The sequence below is a fragment of the Myotis lucifugus genome, unplaced genomic scaffold (genome assembly GCF_000147115.1).
Source record: "Myotis lucifugus unplaced genomic scaffold, Myoluc2.0 scaffold_162, whole genome shotgun sequence".
NCBI classification, from domain to species: domain Eukaryota; kingdom Metazoa; phylum Chordata; class Mammalia; order Chiroptera; family Vespertilionidae; genus Myotis; species Myotis lucifugus.
Window position 1 is genome coordinate 1438901 of NW_005871210.1, and position 17241 is coordinate 1456141.

The 17241-nt window shown below is 43.9% G+C and overlaps 1 protein-coding gene and 1 pseudogene across 8 annotated transcripts in view; both read right to left on the reverse strand.

Moving 5' to 3' along the window:
- The window catches only part of NT5C2 (5'-nucleotidase, cytosolic II), a 122793-nt gene that overhangs the window by 87648 nt on the left and 17904 nt on the right, over positions 1-17241 (reverse strand). For 4 of the 8 annotated variants that reach the window (XM_006095915.3, XM_014461901.2, XM_006095912.3 and 1 more), the window contains exon 1: positions 2070-2153. The exons of 3 other annotated variants lie outside the window; for them this stretch is intronic. The gene's annotated coding sequence lies outside the window, so the exon portion shown is untranslated. Of the gene's footprint in view, positions 1-1499; positions 1793-2069; positions 2154-17241 lie in introns of those variants that run through there. One more of the 8 variants, XM_014461899.2, reaches the window with a different exon arrangement.
- LOC102427253 lies at positions 9713-11769 on the reverse strand (annotated as a pseudogene).

Below are 17241 nucleotides of genomic sequence, written 5' to 3' on the forward strand. Positions count from 1 at the left end.
ATATAGCAATTATAACTGCATAAAAACTATGTTTAGATAAACAGGAGAAGCGTATAATTATAAATCATATGTTAAAGTTGGGCTTTTTAACTATTTCATTGAATTAAGCATTTAGGTAAGAGTTAAGCAACAAAGACATTAAAAAACACACCCACAGGTTTTGTGTGCTTTCTTTCACCATAACACTGTTGAAACAACCTACAGATGATTAGCCCTCCTAACATTCCACGGTAACTTGGCTTTCTTTAGGTATATACACCTGATATCACTATAATAAGGCTTGCAGATACTGTAAGTAAATAATATCTATGTAAATCTTCCTATAATTAAAAACTTTTGGGAACTTGCAGCTGATTGTAAATTTTCATACAATGGAATTATATCTTAGAACTTAAAGAAACTTTGCAGAACATCTCCTTCAGCCCTCTTACTTTACAGATTGATTACTAAATTCTAAAGTCAAATTTCTGGATTAATGAGGATTACACAGCCATGTACAGAAATGTGGTGGCTTATATTGCAATAGAAATGCATTTCAGCCCTGGCCTGAGAGCTCAGTTGGCTAGACTAGAGCATCCTCCCCATATGCCAAGGTTGTAGGAACCACTCCCCATATGCCAAGGTTGCGGGTTCCATTTCTGGTCAAGGGCACATACAGGAATCAACCAATGACTGCATGGATAGGTGGAACAACAAATAGATGTTTCTCAACCTCTCCTCTCCGCCGTTGTCCTTTCTCATAAATTAAATTAATTAATGCATTTCCGTCTGTGTGTGCTACCACCTGCCTAGCATGTTGAGTTTCTTTTAATTGCTAACTAGCTGTGTCTTCTTTAACTAACCTCTCCAGGCCTGGATGCCTTCATTAGGAGAAATCTATTGAAGTGTGGTGGTAAATATTTAAAAGACCTCAACAATATTAAGTTGCCACGGTAAAGGGCACTGTTTCAACACACTCTCTTTCACATTATGGCTAGCAGCGTTTGCATCCGTTGCCTTGAGACCAAATCAAGACATGAAGAACCTGTCCGCCCCAGGACACGCGCGCGCGCGCACACACACACACACAAACCCTAAAATGGTGACTCGTCATTGCAGAGCACTGCACTTTCCAACGCTCACACACAACGGCCCAAAAGACGAAAGCGTGAGGGGGGAAAAAACAAATCTGACACCAGCTCCACCTCCTGCTTTTAAACGCTTGAGGCCTGCTGGAATCCAACCCCCAAAACGCTCTCACAACTCATGGCTCAGGCCTCAGATCTGCATCTCGCTCTCGGCGCTCGGCTTCCGGGGTCTCCAAGGAAGGAAAGGAACGGACCGCCACCGAACAGCCGACCCCTGACCTGGGAACCATTGGAAAATGAGCACGTTTCTAGGGAGGCTTGCCATTCGATGCGAGTTTTCCAGGAAGTGCTGCAAACGACAAAAACGGCGTGCGGGGGGGGGATGCCAACTTTTGCGGTTCTTGCTAAAACGCCTACGACATGGCACCCTACCGGAGTGTCCGCCAGCTTCTCGGGTCCACCGGGAACGCGCGGCGGGTGGCGAGTCCGGGGATGAGGGCCGGAAAGGCTGGCCTCGGGTGCGGACCGGAGGACGCCCGGCGGCGGCCAGAAAAAAACAGGCAGACCCGAATCAAGGGGTGTCTCTGTGAGAAGGGATGGGGACTGCCAGCACCCCGAAAGAAAAGCGGGGGCAGCACAGGACCCAGCGAGGCAGGCTAAGAGGCGGCGAAGGGCCGCGCTCCGAGGCCAAGACGGTCCCAAGACAGCCGACCGCGGAAGAAACAATGGCGCGGGCGTAACGTGAGGCTGGGCGTTGCCGCAGCGAGGAGGAAGAGGCTTGCGCTGAGGCCGGGGCGGCCCGCGGCTGCGTGGCCAGCGGAGACGCGTGTGCCGGGTCACGGGGCCCGCCGGTGGGCGCTCGGGCGTGGGGCGGGGGGCTTGAGGGGCGCAGGGAGGGGCAGGCGGCGCCTCGGGTACGGGCCGCGCACACTCCTTCCTCCCCGGCTCGCTCGCGGGCTCCCCGCTCGGGCCCCTCCCGCCCGCGGGGCCCGCCGCACTCACCGTCTCGCCGCACGTCTGCAATCCTAGCGCGCAACTGCCGCAGCCCCCTGGGCGCGCGCCCTCCTTAACCCCGCGGCCTCGGCCCCGCCCCCACGCCCCGCCCCCCGCTCGCTCCCGGCCAGGGACCGGCGCGCTGTTCCGATCCCCGACTCAGCCGCAGAACCAGGCTGCCGCGACGCTCCCTGGCCGCGCGACCGGAGGGAAGCGCCGTTGCGGGACGGTGCCCCCGTCCCTCCGGGGGGTCTAGGCATCTTTAAACGACGGGACAGCTGTGGTGGCCGAGCTGTGGGTGACGCACGTTGACTACTCTTCCATGTCCTTTAAGTCTACATCCCTTGGCCGACTGCCACCTGGGACTACCTCCTGCTCCTCTGCCTACACTCTGAGCCCTTCCCTTAGAGGAGGGGGCTCGCTCGTTCCCCCCCGCCACAGAATATTCTCGTACAATGGACTTGCTCAAGGCCTCTCGGGTCCAGACCTCCTTAGCAGGCCTGAGTCCAATGATGACCAAAAGCACTGGCTTTGGGAGGTGTCAGAACTGGTTGTAATCCAAGTTCTACCACTTACAAATGCTTGGACTTGGGGAGGATTACCTGATCTCGCTGTACCCAATTCCCTCACCTGTAACACAGGGAGAGATAACAATGGTACTTACCGCAGAGGCTGTTGGCAGGATGAAATAAGATAATAGAGGAAAGTTGAGCATCTTTTCATATGTCTATTGGCCATCTGTATGTCCTCTTTGGGGAAATGTTTGTTCAGGTCCTCTGTTCTTTTTGTTCTTTTTTAAAAATGTGTTTTTATTGATTTCAGAGAGGAAGAGGGAGAGAGAGATAGAAACATCAATGATGAGAGAAAATCATTGATGGGCTGCCTCCTGCAAGTCCCACACTGGGGATGGAGCCTGCAACCCTGGTATGTGCCCTGAGGGGGGATATGAACCCGTGACCTCCTGGTTCATAGGTCAATGCTCAACCACTGAGCACACCAGCCAGGACTCTGCTCACTTTTCTAAAAAAAATCAAAATAGTTTGGTTCTTTTGGTGTTGAAGTTGTATGAGTTTCTTATATCTTTTGAATAGTAACCCCTTATTGGAGGTTATCACTGCAAATATCTTCTTCCATTCAGTAGATTGTCTTTTCATTTCGTTGATGGTTTCTTTCACTGTGCAAAAACTCGTTTCATGTAATACCATTTGTTTAGTTTTTCTTTTGCTTCCCTTGCCGAAGGAGACATATCCAAAAAAAATTACTAAGAGTAATGTCAAAGAGTTTACTGCCAATGTTTTCTTTTAGTTGTTTTATAGTTTCATGTGTTAACATTTAAGTCATTAATCCATTTTGAGTTTATTCATGTATATGATATAAGTTGTCCAGATTCATTCTTTTGCATGTGTCTGTCCAGTTTTCCCAATACCCTGTATTGAAGAGACTGACTTTAACCCATTGTATATTCTTGCCTTTGTCATAGATTAATTGACCATATAGGTTCAACACCACTAATCATGGGGGAAATGCAAATTAAAACCATAATGAGATATCAACTCACACCTGTCAGGATGGCTATCCTCAATAAATCAAACAAATGTTTGTAAGGATGTGGAGAAAAGGGAACCCTCATGCACTGTTGGGATTGTAAATTGATGCAGCCACTATGGAAAACAATATGGAGGCTCCTTAAAAATTAAAAATAGAATTACCATATGACCCAGTAATTCCACTTCTGTGTACTGATATGAGAAAACACTAACTTGACATATGCAGCCCTATATTCACTGCAATATTACTTACAATAGCCAAGATATGGAAGCAACCTGTGTCCATTGAGAGACAAATGGATAAAGATGTGATATATATATACATATACATATATATTATTTTAATCAGCCATAAAAAAGAATGAAATCTTGCCATTTGTGATAATATGGATGGATTTAGAGAGTATTATGCTAAGTGAAATAAGGTCACAGTTTGTATTCCCAGTCAGAGAAAGACAAATTCCATATTATTTCACTTATTTGTGGAATCTAAAAAAAAAAAGTAAATGAACAAACAAAACAAACGCATAGATACAGAGAAAATTTTGATGGTTGACTGATGGAAGAAGTGTTGGGGGCAATGGGTGAAAAGGGGGAAGGAATTAAGAAGTACAAATTGGCCTGGCCAGTGTGGCTCACTGGTTGAGCAACAACCAATGAACCAGAAGGTCACAGTTCAATTCCCAGTCAGGGCACATGCCTGGGTTGCAGGCTCGATCCTCTGTGGGGGGCATGTAGGATGCAGCAGATCAATGATTCTCATCATTGATGTTCCTATCTCTCTCTCCCTCTCACATCCTCTCTGAAATCAATAAAGATACATTAAAAAAAGAAGAAGTATAAATTGGCCCAGCCAATATAGCTCAGTAGTTGAGCACCGACCTATGAACCAGAAAGTCACAGTTCAATTCTGGGTCAGAGCACATGCCAGGGTTGAAGGCTTGACCCCCAGTAGAGGGCTTACAGGAGTCAGCCTGATTCTTATCATTGATGTTTCTATCTCTCTTTCCCTCTTCCTTCCTCTCTGAAGTCTATATATATAGACTTTTTAAAGTCTATATATATAACTTTTTAAAGCAAGTTAAACTTTTAAAAAAGTACAAATTGCCAGTTATAAAAATAGGATAGGGATATAAAGTACAGCACAGGGAATATAGTTGGTAATCTATGTATATTAAAAGCTAATATGCTAAAGTGTCTGACCGTCCAACCGGTTGCTCTGACGCACACTGACCACCAGAGGGCCGACACTCAACACAGGAGCTGCCGTGATGCACACAGAGAAACAGCATCATGGACCTGGCACCCACAAAGCAACACTCAGCTTCCCCCAAATGGGACACAGGCCCCGCCACCACCCCAGAAAGACAGCCCACCAAATCGCAGCCAACACTGCCAAGACCCCATGGTGCAAAATGGAGCCCACAACCCAGCCCAGCCCAGAAATGCGTCGATGTGGGCGCTGGGTAATGATGTCACATAGCAACACCTGGCTTCCTCTCCCCAGCAACAACTAGCCTCTTTGCAGTTTCTACAGCCCAGGAACACGACTTGCTTTATAGCCAGGTGCAAACATTTCACACTTTAACCAAATGTCTGTGAAGCGTTTTCTTGTGCCTCATCTCATTTGATCCTCACAGAAGTCCTGGAGTCTGTCAATAGGAGACTCGGTGGAATCCTATTTTCTTTTCATTAGCCAGAAAATGGAGATTTAGAAAGCTTAAAAACTTGACCGGACTGAAAAGAAGTAAGAAATGGTGGACCTTGAAATTGACTTCAGGTTTTCTCACTGCACAGAATATAGTCAAACACTGTGCTGTAGTTAAATATTTTACCCTTTGTTCTCCCTGTGTGATCTACAATAATAATCTGCTTTGTGTTGATACGTACTGCTGTGTTGCTGACAATTACCTGAAAGAGAAGTTGGGGTACTTCACTGGGCTGGAAAAAGTTTAGCTAAATCAAAAAGCAGGTCTAATTAAGCAAGTTAATTCTATATCTATAAAAGGCTAAGTTGACTTGTGCATGTGCGATACACATAAAGCTCTCGCTGGCGCCAATCACACGCGTGTGTTTCTATCATTGTTGATCGTGAATTTGGTTGACACTTGTATTATAGAGAAAGGGCAAATAGCGATATTAAAATATTTCTTTGCCGAAACTGGTTTGGCTCAGTGGATAGAGCGTCGGCCTGCGGACTGAAGGGTCCCGGGTTCGATTCTGGTCAAGGGCATGTGCCTGGGTTGCGGGCACATCCCCAGTGGGGGATGTGCAGGAGGCAGCTGATCGATGTTTCTCTCTCATCAATGTTTCTAACTCTCTATCTCTCTCCCTTCCTCTCTGTAAAAAATCAATAAAATATATTAAAAAAATATTTCTTCTAATTAATTTCCTTTCAATGTGCACAAATTCGTGCACCAGGCCACTAGTACTGTAATGACAATGTATGGTGTCACATGGGTAGTAGACATATCAGTGTGTTCACAAGTTATATAAATGCCTAATCTCTGTGTTGTACACCTGAAACTAACATAATTGTATGTCAACTGTAATTGAAAAACTTTTTTAATTAACTAAAAAAGATAATGGAAGATTCTCAGCACAGTCATAGCACTCAAGAAATGTTTATCAACCTGCCTACTACCCACCCACCACCAATTTGCATCTGCAAGAAGACTTCTTAAGGACAGAAAGCCCACTATTTCCAGAGTAATGCATTCCTTGGCCTCAGCAGTTCTGACCAGTTTGAAAGTGTTTCTGAAACTTCCACCCTCTGGCCCAGAAAACAAACAGATCTAATCTCTCTTGACTTTCTACTTTTCAGATACTTGAAGACTTCTGCCCAAGGTCTTATTCCAGACCAGTATCTTCCACTCCTTCCATTGTTCCTCCTTTGCCCTGGTTTTAAAGGTCTTTATCCTCATGCTCCTCAAGCACCTGGTCTGTCTGATTGTGGCTCTTTTAGAGTATGTCACCCAAGACTGAACCAAATGTCTGTGGTACCATCAGAGCAAAGAAAGACTGTAGCTTCTTCGTAGGACTTACTGCCTTGCATTCACACAGGAACGTTCTTGGCACCTGCTATTGACTCACTGAGCTTGCAGTCAACTAAAACCTCCAAGATTTTGAAATATGTGCTATGTTGGAGCATTTCTACCCTCTCTTGTGGTTTTGAGCCAACTTCAGGTCAGCTGAGGACAGGCCTTAGACCTCCCACTTACTACATATTTTAGGATATGTGGGAAAAAAAGAATAGAAGTTGGAAGTTAGTCTAAAACCACCACAACCAAAGTACATTTGGAAAAAGGCCAGCATTTGTGTATAAAGACCATAGCACTGAGCAAATCATGTGTGTGTGTGTGTGTGTGTACACATAATGTGATCTCAATTGAGCAAAAAAATGTACACACACAGCCCAAGCCAGTTTGGCTCAGTGGATAGAGCGCTGGCCCATGGACCAAAGGATCAGGGCATGGGCGGGAGGCAACCAATCGATGTGTCTCTCTCACATCGATGTTTCTCTCTCTGTGTGTGTCTCTCTCCCCCTCCCTTCCACTCTCTCTAAAAAAAAAAAAATCAATGGAAAAATATCCTCAGTAAGGATTAACAAAACAAAACAAAAATGTACATGCACATACGCACAAAAGGCTAGAATGAAATTGAGTATATTAATAACGGTTTTTTCTCAGTGACAAGACTTGAGGTGGTTTCTTTTCTAGTTACACTTTTCCATAATTTCCCAAATTGTGTGTGTTGTTTATGTTACTTTTATAATCAAGATCTTTTTTCAGCAAAATCAGAAAAAATAATTTAAAATATCAGAGAAATGGAATAACTCAAAAAAAATGAGAAAAGTTAACAAAAATAAGAAACAAAGATAACAGACTAGGAAAAAACATTTGTAATATATAAAACAAAGGATTTGTATCAGGAACATCTAAAGGACTTTTAACAAATCAATAAGAAAAAAAACACTAGAAAAACGTGCAAAGAATATAAATAGGCAATCACAGAAAAGGAAATACAAATTGCCAAATAAATATACAAAAAGATGCCCAACATCAGTAGTAGCCAGGGAAATAGAAATTAAAACTGAGATTGGCAACAATTTTCAAGCTTCATAATAACAAAATAATGTAAATTGGCACAGCCACTTTACAGGCAATTGGACATCTATTAAATCCATATCTCCGCAATGCCCCTTCTAATTATCTACCATAACTCCATGTGCATATGGAGGTATACACAAAGATAATTACATAATATTGCTAATAAAAAATAATTTGGAATCAACCTAAATGCCTGCCAGTAGGGGAATGGCTAAATAGAATGTAACATCCTATATAATAAAAGGGTAATATGCAAACTGACCAAACGGCGGAACAACCAGTCGCTATGATGCACACTGACCACCAGAGTGCAGACACTCAACGCAGGAGCTGCCCCCTGGTGGTCAGTGCGCTCCCACAGGGGGAGCGCCACTCAGCCAAAAGCCAGGCTCACGGCTGTCAAGTGCAGCGGTGGTGGCAGGAGCCTCTCCTGCCTCCACTGCAGGTGGCTGATATGGAGCAAGGGGTCCTGGACTGCAAGAGCCCCGGACTACAAGAGGGATGTCTGACTGCCAGCTTAGGTCCGATCCCCCAGGCAGGCGGACATCCCCCGAGGGGTCCTGGACTGCAAGAAGGTGCAGGCCAGGCTGAAGGACCCCCCGTGCATGAATCTTGTGCACCGGGCATCTAGTACTCGCATAATGGAATTGTGTAGAGAATTTTAAAGAAGTGGCCTGATCTATATATTACTATAGAAATATCTCAAAATCATATTATTGAATGAAAACAGCAAGTCGCAGCATTATATATATATTTTAAATTCTTCCCCCAAATGCATAACTTTGGTCTAATCATGATGCATAACTTTGGTCTAATCATGAAAACTCATCGTCAATCCCAAATTGAGGGACATTCAACAAAAAACCTGACCTGGACTCTTAGTGTCAAGATCATGAAAGCCAAGGAAAGACTGAGAACTGTCACAGATTGGAGGAGACTGTGGAAACAAGACAACTAAATGCAATGTGGGATCCTGGATGGGATCCTAGAACAGAAAAGGACAATAGTGGAATAACTGGTAAAGTTCTAATGAAGTCTATAGTTTAGTTAATAGTATTGTACCAATGTTAATTCCTTAGTTTTAATCATTGAACCAGGGTTATATAAGCTATTAACATTCGGAGAGTCTGAGTGAAGGGTACACTGAAACTTTCTATACTATCTTTGCAACTCTTCTGTATATCTAAAATTATTTCAAAATAAAATGTTAAAACAAAATGCAGACATGAATACCATTATTTCCCATCATTACTGCTGTAGAAAAAGTCTTTGTCACCTCTACATTCACACGCTGAAACCTAATCTCTGATGTATTTGGAGGTGGGGCTTTTGGGAGGTAATTAGGTCATGGGCAGAGCATTCTAAATGGAATGAATGCCCTTATAAAAGAGACCCCAGAAAGCTCCCACATCCCTCCACCCTGTGAAGACACAGCAAGAAGAGGACTGTCTCTGAACCAGGAAGTGGGCCTTCACCAGACACCAAAATCTACTGGTGCCTTGCTCTTGGACTTCCCAGCCTCTAGAACTGTGAAAAATAAATTTCTATTGTTTACAAGCCACCCAGTCTATAAAACTCTGTTATGGCAGCCCAACCTAAGACAATCACACATTAACTTTGTAAAATAGTTTTGAACAGATTATAAAGCTACATGCCAAACTCCTATCAGAAATTATCTCTAAAGATAGGGGTTGCCCTAGCTGGTTTGCTCAGTGGATAGAGCGTCAACCTGCAGACAGAAGGGTCCCAGGTTCCATTCCGGTCAAGGGCATATGCCCAGGGTTGTGGGCTCAACCCCCAGTGGGGGGCGTGCAGGAGGCAGCCAATCAATGATTCTCTCTCATCATTGATGTTTCTATCTCTCTCTCCTTCTCCCTTCCTCTCTGAAATCAACAATATATATATCCTAATATGCTAAGTGGCTGTCATCTGGTTGTCCGTTCAACCAATCAAAGCATAATATGCTAATGATATGCTAAGGCCACTCAACCATTCGCTATGGTACTGAGTTTGGCACATGGTGGTCAGGGCAGGGGAGAGATGCAGGACTTGAGGCATTGAGTAGAGGAAGTTGAACACCTGGGGCATGAAGAAAAGTAGCATGGTCTGGCTGAAGTGTCCCAAGTTGCCAACCACAGTAAAGTCATGCCAGTAAAGTAACAGATGGTATCTCCCTCATACACCTGTGATCAATACCAGTTATGATAGAGCAATCCCAAGGTCGTGAAAAAAAAATAGGGTATCATGAAGTAGAGGGAAAAGACATGATCATCTTGACAATCACTTTGAAGCTCACCAGGCTGAAGATGAGGATGGAAGTAGGAATGATTAGTGACTAGCCAGCCTGTAAGCCATTAATGCCTGCTAGGATAGTGATGGCATTGGTACAGAATACTACCAACAGCTCCTTACAGACATAGTACAGGTCCCTCAAGTCCAAACACAGGCCAAGAATTGGACATGAAGGCTTGGCTACCACATGGTCATGTTGCCAAAGTTGGTGAACTAGACCATAAGGAGAAGTAGTGAGGCAGCTGTGGGCTGTGGCAGCTTATGCCACCAGTTTAGATTCAGGACATCATCCAAGGAAAAAAGCCCAGAAAACAAAGCAGCAGATGACAAGAAGCATACCTATCAGGGCCACAGATTCATGGCAGGGGAAGTCTTTCCACTGCTCCTCCACAAGCAGTTCAGAAAGGGAAAGGGGTGAAGCAGAAAAAGATGAGGAGGAAAACAGCACAAATGATTACTCCCTGGGACTCTGAGCTGTGGCCCAGCAGCAAGAGCTGTGGAGGGGCAGTTTTAATGTTTTAAAAGATAAATAAATGTATTCATAGATTGCTTGTGTAATGAATAATTAATTTTTAAAAATGCAAAAAGACAGGACATTTGGTTTCCTGACTTTCAAAAGTAAAGCAATTGTCCCAAGTTGCCAACCTCACATGCCAACAACCTTCTAAAAGAGGGTTCGGGAGCCTGAGGAAGCAATGAGAAGCCCTAGGCAGCCTGCTTGGGGTCTCTAACTGAACATTGCCTGAAGGGCCTGGGCAGTGCTTGGCAAGAGAAGCCATTCCACTGCAGCCTTGGAGGCCTCTCACCAAACTTCCTGCCCGAGCATCCACATGGCTGTCCTTCGCCTCTAATTCCCCAGAATACCATAAACTCTGAGTCACTCCGAATGTGAGCAGCACTCACAGGCCACTCATCAGGTTTCTGTTTCTTGGCAGAAGCTCTCAGAGAAATGCAAGCATAACTCAACACCCTGGCCTGGGGCCTAGAAACAGCCTCCTGCTGCCCACAAGTCTTTCTGCCAGGAAGTGTTTGGTCTTTGTTCCTTCCAATCAGCTCAGAGTTCTCCTCTTTTTTTTTCCTTTTTTTTTTTTTTAATCTTTCTCTAATAGCATAGGGTCAGCACTTACTGTGATAAGTCCCAGTACAGGCACTATGTGAGAAGATAATCAGAACACATTTAGTCTAAATAGAACTATCTAATCCAACCCGAGAGATGAGACATACATAAAAGACTTAGGAGCACCTACATCTCTTCAAAAATATGCTTTGAGCTCCTACCACGTGCCTAACACTGATCAACAGAAATACGAGTGTCTGCCCTCCTGGAGGTTTCTGACTGCTTGGGAAGATGGGCTTTCAATAAACAAATAATTATTTTACTACAACTGTGGTAAGTGCTATGCAGGAAAAGTAAACGATGCTATGAGGGAGAATGGGATAGGGGCTAGATTTTGAGGGAGAGAGAGGGTCAGGAGACATTTCCCTGGAGAAGTAACATCTCAGCTGAAACCTGAAGGATGATCAGGACTTAAGTAAAAAGTGAGAGAGGGGTTTTCTTAGAGGGATGGGGAATTCCTGAAATAGGGACCAGTAGGTACAAAGGCCCTAAAGTAGGGATGAGCTTTGGGTGTATCTGTGGAGAGATCAGGAGCCTAGAAAGAAAGGGAGAAATAGCCAAAAATGGTCCTGGGAGGAGGCAGGTAGACCTCCCAGAGCGTTGTAGACCATATAAATGATCTGGAACCTTACCGTAAGTGCCATGGAGAGTAATTAAGGGCTTTAAGCAGAGTATGGGGCAGGGATCAGATCTGCAGTTTAAATGAATGGAATGTAACAACTAATCGATTGCCTCATACACTCATGAAAATTAATTTATTTGACGCAAGCAAAAATTTCTTATATGCCTGTTGGAAACTTGCATTGAATTTTTACAGAGTGACAGAGACAAGATCTGCAACTTTTATCACAATTGTTTTATTTATGGAATACCTACCAGGTGGTAGACACTGGAAATCCAAATTGATCCCCTAGCTCAGGGGTGGGCAAACTTTTTGACTCGAGGGTCACAATGGGTTCTTAAACTGGACCAGAGGGCCGGAACAAAAGCATGGATGGAGTGTTTGTGTGAACTAATATAAATTCAAAGTAAACATCATTACATAAAAGGGTATGGTCTTTTTTTTTTTTTTTTTAGTTTTATTCATTTCAAACGGGCCGTAGTTTGCCCACGGCTGCCCTAGCTACACTTTACCCCAGAGCGGCTGAACATCTAGTTCAGAAATCAGACATGGGTAAAACATGAAGGTATGCCTGATTAATGACCCCAAAGAGCTTCAGAATTTCAGGAGAGATGGATTACTGAGGAGAAAGTAGAGTCAGAATCAGACACATAGAAATACTACTTTATGCCTGCTAGGATAGCTACAATAAAAATTTTTAAAAAAAGGTAAAATGGTGTATCCTCTGTAGAAAACAGTTTGGTGGTTCCTCAAAAAGCTAAACATAAAGTCACCATATGATCCAGCAATTCCACTTCTGGGCACTAGTATATACCCCAAATGAAAACAGGGACTCAGATACTTGTATGCCATCATAGTAGCATTATTCACAGTGATCAAAAGTCGAAGCAACTCAAGTGCCCGTCAGCACATGCATGGATAAACAAAATATTATCCACGCCTGTGTCGGATTACACACATCCAGTAACGTACTTGTTATTAACCCATGTAAGGGATAAGAACACGCTCTCATCAGCAACAATAGCTCATGACAACCCTGATTCTCAGAAACGTCAGGAAGCCTGGATTCTCGGTGGTGTTCTTTGTGCAGTGCACCTTCCTGGAGAGAGAACAGTATTTCTCAGTCGTATCAGAGACTTAGTCCTGGATCTTAGCCATCCTCTCCAGCCCTGATTCATGCTGAGCCCTGCTTGGGTTCCACTCTAGTCCTTCCCAATGATACTGAACACCCACTTTGTCTTTTTAAGATTGGGCCTTTGGTAAGCAAGAAAGCGGCTCTGGTTCTCAGACCTAACAAGTGAGGCCTCACCCAAGGATATACAACAGCCATTTGAACAGGGATTTGTAACAGTAATGTATTATTTTCTTCAATCGGTGGTTCTCAAAATTTACCAGGAATAAGGGTTGACTGGGGAGCTTTCCAAAAGGCAGATCCCAGAGCCTATCCCAGTCTCTGACCCTGGGCCTGAGAACTTGAAATTTAAACAAACTCCCTAGCTAATTCTGATGCAGATGGTCCACGAGTTGTCTGATAATGCTAACTACCTACCTCATGCCTGCTGACGACAATAATCAATGTTGCCATGACAGTAGCCAATCCGAGCCACCTCCTGCTGCTGCCTGCTGCCCAGGCAACAATTGACTTTTTGGGTCTCTTCCTTGTTTGCTAGCCCAAGGAGCCCCTGTGAACAATAGCCTTCTGATACTGCAGAAACTACCATCTGACCCAAACAAAGAAACTGATTCATGGTTGCAGAATCAGGGATTATAAATTCCTACGTCATCTCACTTTCAGAACACCAGTCTCTTAATCCCCTTTCTTGGCTCCACTTCAGATGTCAGGTAGTAGCCCTCAGTGACTGCATTTCATTGGCATGAACAGGGTGCAGTCCCCAAGACCCAGACAGTTTTCCAAGCCTGCCACAAGTCAGGATCCTCCCTGACCTGGCACCTACAGAGTGTCTTGTAATACGTGTCCTATTGATTGAAAAGTAAATACATCTTCTCTCATATAAGTATAGATCGTTCCGTTTATTACTTTTACTTGCAGCAAACCCAAAAGAGTGCTTGTCAACTAATTTTTTTGGTCAGATACTATCTAAAAAAAATCCATAATAATAGGAGAGAGACTAGGTTAAGTACTAGGATCTGCACTTAATTCCTTAGCAGGTGTGGTAAACAAAACAATGGCCTAACGGTCGGCAAACTCATTAGTCAACAGAGCCAAATATCAACAGTACGACGATTGAAATTTCTTTTGAGAGCCAAATTTTTTAAACTTAAACTATATAGGTAGTAGGTACATTGTTATTAACTTAATTAGGGTACTCCTAAGGCTTAGGAAGAGCCACACTCAAGGGGCCAAAGAGCCACATGTGGCTCGTGAGCCGCAGTTTGCCAACCACAGGCTAACCCAGGGGTGGGCAAACTTTTTGACTCGAGGGCCACAATGGGTTCTTAAACTGGACCGGAGGGCCGGAACAAAAGCATGGATGGAGTGTTTGTGTGAACTAATATAAATTCAAAGTAAACATCATTACATAAAAGGGTACAGTCTTTTTTTTTTTAGTTTTATTCATTTCAAACGGGCCGGATCCGGCCTGCGGGCCGTAGTTTGCCCACGGCTGCTCTAGAAGCTGGAAAAGGAAAGAACATTGATTCTCCTCTAGAGCTTCCAGAAGGAACACAGGAACACAACTATATGACACTTAGATTTTTTTAAAAATAAATCTTTATTGTTCAGATTATTACAGATGTTCCTCTTTTTTCCCCCCATAGCTCCCCTCCGCTCGGTTCCCACCCCACCCCATGCCCTTACCCACTGTCCTCATCCATAGGTATACGATTTTTGTCCAGTCTCTTCCCGCACTCCTCACACCCCTTTCCCCCCCGAGAATTGTCAGTCCACTTCCTTTCTATGCTCCTGATTCTATTATATTCACCAGTTTATTCTGTTCATCAGATTTTTTTATTGATTTGATTTTTAGATTCACTTGTTGATAGATATGTATTTGTTGTCACTTTGTTGTTTGTAATTTTTATCTTTACCTTTTTCTCCTTCTTCCTCTTCTTAAAGAATACCTTTCAGCATTTCATATAATCCTGGTTTGGTGGTGATGAACTCCTTTAGCTTTTTCTTGTCTGGGAAGCTCTTTATCTGACCTTCAATTCTGAATGATAGCTTTGCTGGGTAGAGTAATCTTGGTTGTAGGTTCTTGCTATTCATCACTTTGAATATTTCTTGCCATTCCCTTCTTGCCTGTATAGTTTCTATTGAGAAATCAGCTGACAGTCGTATAGGTACTCCCTTGTAGGTAACTAACTGTTTTTCTCTTGCTGTTTTTAAGATTCTCTCTTTGTCTTTTGCTCTTGGCATTTTAATTATGATGTGTCTTGGTGTGGTCCTCTTTGGATTCCTTTTGTTTGGGGTTCTCTGCACTTCCTGGACTTGTAAGTCTATTTCTTTCACCAGGTAGGGGGAGTTTTCTGTCATTATTTCTTCAAATAGGTTTTCAATATCTTGCTCTCTCTCTTCTTCTGGCACCCCCATAATTCGGATGTTGGTACCCTTGAAGTTGTCCCAGAGGCTCCTTACACTATCTTCATATTTTTGGATTCTTTTTTCTTTTCCGGTTGGGTGTTTTTTGCTCCCACGTATTTCAAATCTTTGATTTGATTCTTGGGATCCTCTAATCTACTGTTCAATTTACGTATATTATTCTTTATTTCAGACAATGTATGCTTAATTTCTGACTGGTCCTTTTCCATTTTTTTGGCATTCTCATTAAGATCCTTGAAAGTCTCACTAAGTTCCTCAGAGGTCTCACGACGTTCCTCAGTGGCTCCTAGAAGATTCTTGAGTAACCTTATAACTGTGGTTTTGAACTCTATATCCAGTAGTTTGCTTTCCTCCATTTCTTTCATTCATGACATGTTTCTTTGTCTCCGCATTTTGGCTGCTTCCCTGTATTGATAGAGTGGCTTTGTGTGGTAGGTATCCTATAGGGCCCAGTGGCTCAGCCTCCCCAGTCACCTTAGGTGGACACTCTTGGTGCACCTCTTTGTGGGCTTGGTGCACAGTCTTGTTGTAGTTAAGTCTTGATTGCTATTGGTATCACTGGGAGGAATTGACCTCCAGGCCAGTTGGCTGTGAGAACCCACTGTGTCTATAGTGGAAGAACTGCTGTGCTGGAGACACCCTTATGGGACAGGACTTGCTTCATTGGGGCTTTGGTGCTCACTGAGTCTGCCTCTTGAGTGTGTCCCTTATGAATGTGAGGAGTTGAAATCTGGTATCTGTCCACTGGGTACACTGGCTCCTGGATCTCCAAGGAGGTGCAAAGTCAGTCACTGCCTGAGGCCACCCAGCAGGAGCTACAACGAGATCTGCAGATTTCTCCTTTTTGTTTGGGGTTTGGAAGTTTTGGAGCTCTCTAACCCAGCTGCAGTTTGTTAGGTTAGGCTGCGAAAGGACAGGCCATTCATATGCAAAAGCCACTGCACACAGCTTGGGTGGGTTTGTAAATTGGGTGGGGCGGGGTCTCAGGAAATCACCAGGGCAGAGCAAACAGCGATGGCTGCCAGTCAGTTGTCTCCGCATCTCCGAGTCTCCGTGTCTCCAAGTCCCCGAGTCCCGAGCTCCCACGCAGTAACAATGATCCCTGCGAGCACCTCTGCAAGAAAGCCGCCCTCACTTTCCGACCCAATGCCAGACAGTCCAGTTTCTCTCCGTAGGAGTCTGGGTCCCCAGAGTCTCGCTGGAAACTGGAGTTCAGAGCAGTCCGGAGCTTGTAGCTCCCTTCCAATTGAAAAAAACAGCACACTCAGTTGCCAGCCCATTTCGCACGCCTCTGTACCTCTGCTCTTCCGCACCTCTGCACCTCCTACCCAGTCTCAATGCACTTTTTTCTTTCCTTCTAGTTGTAGAACTTCCACTCAGCCAGCTTTCCCATGGTTCTGGATGATAGCCATTTTGTCTTTTAGTTGTAGATTTGGTGTGGTTGTGAGAGATAGCATGTACAGGTGTATGCCTTATGCCACCATCTTGGTTCTCCTAACACTTTGATTTTAACCCACTGAAAACCATTTCAGACTTCTAACCTCCAGGTTTCCAGGAGTCTTGTCTTTGAACCAGGTAAACTGATTCAGAAAACCTGCTGAATTTTTTTAAAAACTTTTTAAAAGGACAGATTATATTTTGAAGAGCCAAGTTCATGTACATTTTGTGGGGAGGGGCTTAAATGTTGATGTGTTTTTTTTGTTTGTTTTCCCCTTTTCTCTTAAATGAAAGATAACATATATGTACATATATGCAGAAAAATGCACAAATTATTTTCACAAAGTAAACACACCTATTTGGTCACCATCCAAATCAAGGTATAAAAGCCAACCAGAAGCTTAAAAACTCACGGCATACCCCCTCCCAGGTACTACTTCACTTCCCATGGATAATGACTACTCTGACTTTCAAGTCCATGTATGTATTTTTGCCTGT